Source organism: Gavialis gangeticus, unplaced genomic scaffold, assembly GCF_001723915.1.
Source record: "Gavialis gangeticus isolate Ggan-Ray unplaced genomic scaffold, GavGan_comp1, whole genome shotgun sequence".
In the NCBI taxonomy this organism is placed as follows: Eukaryota; Metazoa; Chordata; order Crocodylia; family Gavialidae; genus Gavialis; species Gavialis gangeticus.
In genome coordinates this window covers 13,526,764-13,536,102 of record NW_017729014.1, presented here as the reverse complement: position 1 = coordinate 13,536,102, position 9,339 = coordinate 13,526,764, and the positions used below count along the sequence as shown (strand labels likewise).

At 48.8% G+C, this 9,339-nt stretch overlaps 1 long non-coding RNA gene across 1 annotated transcript in view; it reads right to left on the bottom strand.

Annotated features, from left to right (window-relative positions):
* Positions 1-36: 36 nt before the first annotated feature.
* The window catches only part of LOC109293715, a 57,572-nt gene continuing 48,269 nt past the window's right edge, over positions 37-9,339 (bottom strand). The window contains exon 4 of the long non-coding RNA XR_002096373.1: positions 37-693. This is a non-coding gene — a long non-coding RNA (uncharacterized LOC109293715). The remainder of the gene's footprint in view (positions 694-9,339) is intronic.

Genomic DNA, 9,339 nt, shown 5'->3' with positions numbered 1-9,339 from the left:
GGGGGGGGGGGGGGGGCAGGAGCAATGTTTGCTTTTCATTTCAAAGGGAGGTTTACATTTCTGTCCTTCTATAATTTCAACATTTCACCTAGGGCTAGTTTCCGACCCTCTTACTCACATCGAGCATCTCACGCTATCGCTAACCCAAGTGAGGCAATGGTGTTATTCCACAGAACTGGAGGTGCCTATATTTACTGCTCGACCCGCTCTGGGTACAGAGCCCGATGTTAAGATAGGTGCAGGATTTGCCCCTATCCAATAGGCCATTAGTAGCACCAGAACAGGCAGGTGCAGAGCCCCTAGTTCAGCACTATCCATCCAATAACTTCTGACTGTTTTTAATCATAGCATTTTCCATTTAATTGGGAAGGCAGGCACACTTTGCATAGCATGTCCCCTCCTCCTATCTGTGGTATCAGGCCCCCAAGGCGATGACATGTGTAGCAAAGTATGTCTTGGTTGTCAGAGACTACCTGTTATCAACCAAAAGCCTGTGTCACAGCAGCTTACTTTCCACACCATGAAAACCATCATATTTACCAACTCAGGTTGCAATCTCAGAAGACAGCCCAAGAGTAGCATGAGCAGTGAGACTGACTTACCCCCTGGCGTCAGTCATGGCAGGCAAGGCCTGGAGGCACAGTGGTGGGGCAGCGTGTGAGGAAGCTTGCACTGCCTGTTGCTAGACCTGTTCTGGAGGGAAAGAGAAGAGCTCAGGTCAGCATATTGCATGAGCGCCAAATTAAATACTGTATGTGGGTTTTGTGCATTAATTAGGGAGGTTGTATCCAATAGCACAGCTGCAACTGTGCTATTATTACCCGTGCAAAGCTGCAACTGGAACTATCACATCATCATAAATATCCAGTGACCACAGAAAATGCTAGCGGCTAGAACTCATCCAGGGGACTTTCTTCCACCATGATCCACAAAGGAAAAAGTCCCTGCTGGGATGCAGTTCTACCAGCAGTCACCCCTCAGCCCATCCACACGGCTGTCCTAGGGAATGGCCTTTGTGAAACCAAAAGTTGCAGAGTATCCTTAAGCACAGTTAAAGATGCTCAGTACCTTGCGGAAACTTCTTTGCCCAGGGGCACTTGTCTTTATGCAAGGGATTCCTTCCACATAATGGCCCAAACCAATGTCAAAAACTAGGCTGAGAAAGCTTTCCCTCTTATCCAACACCCCAACCCAAAGAAATCCCCCATTCTTCCCCGCCCCCATTCACTGCAGAGTTCAGATAAACGCTATCTGACAGACAGAGAGCTGGACAGACAAATATTTTATTTCCCTGCCTAGTTGCTTTAAATCACTACTTAAAGAAGAAGAAAAGGACTTAGAAGGATGGCAGGGAACTAGCCTCCGTAAAGCTGGGGGACAAGTGGCCCACAGAAGACACAAAGTCATGGCTGATGCTCCCCACCTAAGGCCACCGTGCCCCAGTGCTCTCATTTTTCCCCCATTCTCCATGGTGGCAGGAGCTAAGACCCCTTCATTCAGAATTTCCAACGTCCTGTAAGTTTATGTCCAACATTAATGTTATTTAAATGTCACCTTATTTTTTTCCTTTCCTCTTCCATGAATTTCACTGCTGCGTTTCTCTCCCCCCCCCCCCACTTTTTTTTTAATGACAGTTTATTAAGAAAAGCTGACTGTACCTCCGCTCCGTCTGCTGGAACAGCACTGGCGAATAAAAAACCCACCTCACAGGAGACAGTTTTATTCTGTTGATCGGAAGTCTGCCAGCCCAATTTATGATTGGACATAAGATCTCCAAATCTGAATTTATGTGTTGTAGTATAACGACAGGTCAATGAGATTAAAAGTATGTTCATGAGAGAGCTGTAAGGCAATTTGAGTTTCATGGTTCTGTGGTGATTGGGCATTCAGTCTAAGAAAACCTGCCTTAATAAAACACTTGCAGTCCCTGGGAACAATCTACACATTATTCATTATTGCAGCCTTGCTGTGGTCTCCTTCACAAACACCCCCTTGCCAATAAAAAAAAAAAAAAAAAAGAGAGAGCGAGACAGACAGAAAGAGTCTCTCCCCCTCCTCCCCTATTCCGATGAAGCCATCAGGGAGATGGTGACGGTGATAATAAATGGGTTGAATTAACAAGAGAAACCCTTCTTTTTATTATCAAATGGTTCAGACAGCATAAATGGAAGGGGGGGGCAAGAAAAATGGGAATATCTAAATCTTGCAGTAATCAAAGTCTGGTCAGGCAGGACTCCCCCCAGCAAGCAAAAAACGCACGGGATTAAACACAGAACAGCCGTTTTTCCTCAAAGAGTGAAATTCCCATTAAGCAAGAGGCTCTGTGCACTGTAGAAACCTCCCATCATCCTTTAGCATGGGGTTTCACAAAGTTTCTCTAGCACCCAGGGATTTCTTGTGTCATCTGAGACAGAAGAAACCCCTTCCCCGCTCCTATTTATAAAGAGTGGCTCCAATACTTAGATATAGATCCATAACCAAAAAGCATCAATGTTTAGGATCCAAGGCTTCGGGATCATACCGGCCTGCTAGGGAGACAGGGACCCTCACAAACACCGGACCCAGATTCAAACTCCTTACAATTAGGAGGGTCCAAATCCAGGTATTAGGTTCAGCATGTTACAGCAGTAGGTTCCAACACGGAAGTTCAGATATGGATCCAAAACTACTCTGGGCCTCACAGCTGTTTGCTACCATAACTCCACTTCTAGCTCATCTTGGCTTCTTAATAATGACCGAGGTTCACTTACAGTAGGAATCTTTACGCCCTGAAAAACACCAAACTGCAGGAACTTAGCACTAGTATGGGGTAGGGGAGGAGTCACTTACAATATGTTGGTATAGCACGTCCATGAGATCCCCAGGCATGCCATGGTACAAAGAACGAAGAGCTGGAATAGGCCTACTGAATCTGTCTAGGCATTTATATCCCCTTCATAGATTTCATAGACATTAGGGCTGGAAGGGACCTCGGAAGACCATCGAGTCCAGCCCCCTGCCCTCATTGCAGCAGACTGCATCTCTCAGCAGCCTAGCCAAGTAACTGCAGGTGACAATTACTTCCAAAATGCCCATTTACAAGGGTCCTTGTATTAGCTTTGAAGACACAAAGAAAGAACCTGTCATCAATCTCCAGGTCTCCCTCGCTAGACAAACTAAACAAAGAAACATGAGCATCAGTTCAGTTGCATTCAAGAGAGTGGAGGTTTCACTGGATAAAGTAGGACTTCCTCCTTTTCAGGGCAGAGATCCCACCAGACAGGTCCTGGGCTTTCAGCACCATCAAGCCCAAACATGGCCTCCTGTCTTGCTTTGGCAGCAAACTCAACTTCCTAAAGCTAATCCAGTTTCAGATCTGCACGTGGCTCGCAACAAAACCACGTACAAGAGGAGGGCATTTGCGGCCGTGTGAACAAACCCTCCAAAAAGTCATTCATTTTCCTCTTCCCTTTCACTATGTCGGCTTCCTGTCCAGTTTCTCCTTGCTCCACGGTCACAATGGGAGGATAGTGATTCAGGGAAAGTTCAAGGGATTCAATCATCTGCCGGTGTCAGGCCTCATTTCCATTTGGGTGGTGCTCAGATGAACCCAACACATCAAGACTCGAGGTTTCCCAGGACCCCTTTTGTGCCTCCTCGAGCTAGGCGGGAAAACAAAATAATGACCAGGAGCTTATGTTGGGCGATGCGTATCCAAGGATGCCCATGGGGTTAGAATAACGGGGTCTGAACAAGGAATGGGGCAGAAAACAAGATGGTGGAAAAATCTCCTCGCAATTTTGCTTCGAGGATCACAATTTTGCGGCGCGGCTACTTCAGTCGATGTAGAACAGGCTTCCGACTCCGGGTTCCTGCAGGAACCCAGCGCAGGTGCGCCGAGCAGCGCTCAATCAAGGGGTCAGCAAATGTTTGCTGAACAAACCCATCTCCGATAGGCCAGGAGATACCAGGATGTTCCCGCTTCATTGCTGTTTAATTTGTTCTGTTGTCAAGCAGGGCAGCAGGCCAATAAAAGTTCCCCTTGCCTAAGCTTCAGGGGCGGATTGGCTTCAGAATTTATACAAATAAAAGAAGAAACGAAAAGTGCCGGCAGCACCGATCTGATTACAGAGTCATTTATTTTCTGGTCGTTAATAATTTGTGCAATAAAAGATTGCGTGCCTTTCTGAGTTAGTAGGAGTTATTGGCACAAATTTCCCTCTACACTGGTGTGAGTCTGTGCTTGGAACATAAATTATTAGTTTCTTATCGCTCTCTTCTTCATTTTTCATGCTGCCACTGCTAGATCGCCAGGAGCCAACCCCTCCGTCTCGGTCCTATTTTATGCTGCAGGAGAGAAGCGGCGAAGGTGGTTATTCTGCCTTTAATTACACAGACCCACTTTGTACCACTTCCCCCACCCCCTCACCTCAATACCAGCAGGTGTGCGCCCTGTTTTGTGTTTGCGTGCATGCAACTGCCTATTGAGATAGGCAGGTACTCTGCTATCCGCCAGCTACATTTCTAATGAAAGCGCTGTTGGTTGACAACACTTGGAGCAATGAAATGACAGGCTTCCACCACCCTGCCAGCTTCTGTCAGATATCCATCTGGAAGACTAGCAAGACAGTCGTGTGCGTGTGGCTCGACGAACTACCCTGAAGCCTGCGTACATTTGAGGTGCGGCAGCAAGGCGAGGGGAGGAAGAGGGTACCTGCACCTTCATCAAAGATTAGGAGCACAGCACTGGCATGCACAACTTCTGTGCATATGCATCCCTCAGCTATATTGTGGGTCCTGCTCAAGGCATCCATGTCCCCTGATTGGGGATAAGGAGGTTTGAGACCCTGGACGCAGCTGAGGAAATGCGGGGGCTCTCTCTTCCAGACTTCCAGGAGAGGAGAGAGAATAGGAGGGTGAGAGAGGCCAAAAATGCCTCGGTTGCTCCATCTGTAAAAGCACTTGGAGAGCTATAGATGGAATATGCTACGCATCATGATTTATTTAGAGATACCAAAGGTTCCGTCTGCAGGCGTCTGCTCATTTCTGCGAGAGCTGCACGGGCCAGGCAGATCGCTTTGCCGTAGTTTCATTATATGCAGCGCCTCTCACATTCCACACCAAAACATCTCAGTATCTGCAGCCTCCCAGCCAGCCCCTCTCAGTGCCCCCCCACTTTGGCTGTGACCCAAAAACCTTTGGTCTGGCACCTATTCATGTTCAAGGGAGGTGCTGATACAGGCAGAAGGTCTCTCTGGGAAAGGTGCAGTAGGCGAAGAGGCACCTCTGGCATCTGGAGCCTTGCTTGCAAGTGGCAGGGCAGCTCGTACGCTGCAGGGAGAAGAGCAACAAGAAGTCCGGAGGGAGTTGGGGCTCACTCCCCACTGAAGCTAAGAACCACCATCCTTAGACCGATCTGGCCTTTTCCTTGCACACTTCACGAGCAATTTGCATTGCTCAAGCCCCAAATCCTCTCCCCCAGATGTTTTCCAGGCCACATTCTTGGAATGCCAAATACCTGCTGGACAAGGCTGCTCGTGGGAGATGAGGAATGGCTGGCTTCTAATCAGGTGCATGTTACAAAGGGCACGTGCGCGCCAGACCTCTGTGGAGCCGCAGGAAGGGTATCACCAATAATTTTACTCTGTTTTACAGAACGCATTCACTTACCATTATGACTACGCGTAAGCAGCCCTACGGAGGCTCAATCGCATCTATCAATAACAGAACAGCGTGACGTTCTTAAGGCACCCCTGTGTACATCTATATGTTACAAGCAACACATGTTCCTCCATTCTGGGAGGATTTATAACGGGGGGGTCGAGCAGGAGTAGCACACATAGAAGGGCACCGTATCAATTCAGGAGTGATTGATAACGAAGTGCTTGGCACGTCTCTGGTGATTATGCCACACTGGTGAGTCACTGATCATTTCAAGCTGAGGCTAATTTCGACACAGTAACATCCACCATGTCCAGGGTAGACACTGTGCTCCAAATGCCCACTGTAACTTCTCAGGATTTTGTTGCAGGGACATTACCAGGGCTCCATTTTCATTTGGCTGCCTTCTCGTGAAATGAGAGCCATCTTTTTCCAGCAGAATATTTACAAGCAACTTCTCCTACCATTGGTATAGAACAGAAATGCAGTTCCCATCCAGTTCAGCCATTTGGGAAACCAACATGCTGGAGAATGTCCCTCCGCTTGCTATCCAGCTGAAGTATTGTTTACAGGCCCACAAAACCCCAGGCCACCCACAGCTACATCAGGGAGAAACTCTATTAGAAACCTCCCTGCTGCTGAACCACACCCATGAAAACAGGGAGTGAAGGCTGGAAATGTTTACCCAGGAGCAGCTAAAGCAGCAGTGAGCCTGCAGCTATGAGGAACCGGGATTCTTCAGAAAAGGGAAGGTAAGCAAAATAGCTGCACACTTTATCACTTCTTGAAAAAAACCAAAAGGTTTCAAAGCAAGCCAGGACCAGGCATGGTGTGGAGGGAGCACAGGTACACATCCATGGGAAAGAAACACCGTGTGGTCCTCCATAACGACTCAGCTGGTCTGTGGAAGGGCAGCACTAACTGGAGACTTAGCAGAACGGGTAGTGAAAAAACTCAGGTTACAATGTGTACATGCTTACGGCCGCTGGACACAGACAAACCCTAGCCCTCGTCCTCCCAGCCTGATGTCACCACTCCAAATCTTCCCTAAATCCCAGCCTCGGCAACAGGCTTTTAGAAGGGGCTGTGGACTATACTATGAACTCCATCCAGCCTCTCAGGATGCAAAAGATGGCAACCAGGACTGGAAGCAGCTCATAACTGGGGAGGCAGAAGGCTCCAGGTGCGCAGACAGATCCAGAAAACAAAGGTGGGATAGGGCCTGAGATTCAATCTCAGTTAAACAGCGTGGGGCTTTCTGGATGCAGGGCTCTAAGTCGTCCCGTTACAGAGGCAGGTCCAGCAGTATGAGCAGGACCCAGGGTGAAACATGGCACAAGCTCCAGGGTGCCCAGGTCTGGGGCTGGGGCACAAGCCCATTCTTCACCGCGGAGAGATGGAAGAGCAGGGGGAAGAAATGAGGGGACACTTGGCAGAGCTCTCCTTGCCCTTCCACCTACTCCTCCAGTTGTCTCATGACTTGGAGCGATAAAGGCCAGTTCCCGAGCGCTCCGAGGAGGATGCGCTCACTCTGCCATTGCTCAATTTCAAGACATTTATCGCTCCTTTCCCCTTCTACCCGAGACAACTCTCTCGTCACAGATCCGCTGAGAATTTGTTTTCCTGCCACCAACACCTGCCAAAGCTGGGCTTTCTATAAAATAAGCTGGCAGCAAGCCAGCAGGGTGGCTTGTCAAAATATTGTCTCCACGCTGCCTCTCCAAGGATCCACAGCTTCCCCCACCATTTCCCCACCTCCAAGTCCCTAGCCACATCCCTGGCTGTGACCACTGGCTGGACACTAGCTCTCACTAGGAAAGAGGGGGAGCAGGGAACTGCAGAAGCAGTTAAAAATCACTGGTGAAGCCAAGACGGAGAGAGTCAGCAGAAGGCTGAAGTGGGGCCTGGTTTGTGAAATTTCTGTGAACTTAAAAACAGCAGGCAGTTCCCTCAGCAGCCTATTGCCCAGATCCAACAGCTGACACGCAAGTGGACTCCAGCATGCTGAGAGGGACAGGTTAAAACCACGGTTGGGTGGGTGGTCCGGTCACATACCCTTTTCCAATGAGCCCCTGGAAATGCGTCCTGCATCCTTTGCTCAAACCGTGCCAGAATAATCTGAATAACAACAGAGAAGCAGCGCCTACAAGGCTGAATGCTATCAGCGTAGCACCGGACAGGAAGATAAATTAAACAAAGCGCGTGGCTGAGACCCTTAGAAAAAACAGTGCATTTCCCATTTTCACACATCTAAAAGCACAGCATCGCTGACAGGGTCTCTGCGGCCACTCTCCTCCCAGCTTGGCAGCACCGAGGACACCCTTCTCTCCTTCTTCTCAGGGAGCTGTTGACCCATAATGACAATCCTTTGCCCTTCTGTAGCAGCCATCACCTGAAAGTCTCAATTTCTCAAAGCATGTGGCTACCCAATAACGACCCTAGGAGTTTGGGGGGTAAAGCATGCCTGCGGAGCTCCACCACAGACAAGCAGTCCCTCGCATGGGGGAGCCACATAAACACATTTTTATGTTGAATATTTAATTGAATGTTCAAATGCCTTTTCTTTGGCTATACCCACGCACCTCCAGTGCCTAGCTCTTCCATCAACATTCAGCCTACTGACTTTTACTGGCTCAAAGGCAGATATGTGCCAATACAGTTATCATCTGTATCTTACAGACAGGGAAACTGAGGCATGGAGCAATCACAGGCAACTCAACAGCAAGAGCCAGGGACATGAGATAACTCTGCTCTCTTGGAAGCACGCAGCTCCGCAGCACCAGACGGTTTTTAAATGGATGGCACACATCACTGACTTCTCAGTAAGCATAAAATAATTAAGTTCTCCTTCCCTTTATATAGCTATCTATATATTTATTGATATACAGAGAGATATAGATATATGGGTATATATCCATATATCTATATCTAACTAGATAGATATGCATATATGATACTCCACTTCCGTGTCTTTACAAGGGGAACTGTGTTTCCTCTTATCCCCCCATCTCTTCCCAGTTTGAGCCCTGGATGCATCTCTTGAAAAATCTGCCACTGCGCGCACACATACTGCACCGCACTTAATGAGGCACTTCAGGTTCAATGAGGTCCTTCATCTTTTCAGTTCTAGCTTTGTGCTTCTCCCTCCCAGGCATCAGCGCTGGTTCTGGCACACATCTTCGTTATGGCACTGTTTTTCCCTCAAGTTGGTGGTTTGCGACTACCTTCCCTCTTGCCAGCCACTAGTGTTTAGAGGGTCAGGACTCCTGGGTCCCAACCCCAAGTTGGCCACCCATTTACTGGGACCTGAAAGATTGGCACCATTTTCAAACTTGGGTACCTGACAAGGGAGCCTAACACAACTGGGTCGGCAAAAGCACTCGCCACCCAAAGGTCCCACTGGAACCTGGGGCAGCTGCTGAGAGTCCCCAAATGTCCCCACCCTGCCCTCCACTTCCACCTCATAGTTTCATAGTTTCTAGGGTCAGAAGGGACCTGAGCAGATCATCTAGTCCGACCCCCTGCCATGGCAGGCAAGAGCACTGGGGTCAAACGACCCCAGTAAGGTGGTCATCCAACCTCCTCTTAAAAACCCCCAGGGTGGGAGCCTGCACCACCTCACTTGGAAGCTGGTTCCAGACCCTAGCCGCCCTGACCGTGAAGTAGCGCCTCCTGATGTCCAACTTAAACCTTCCCTCC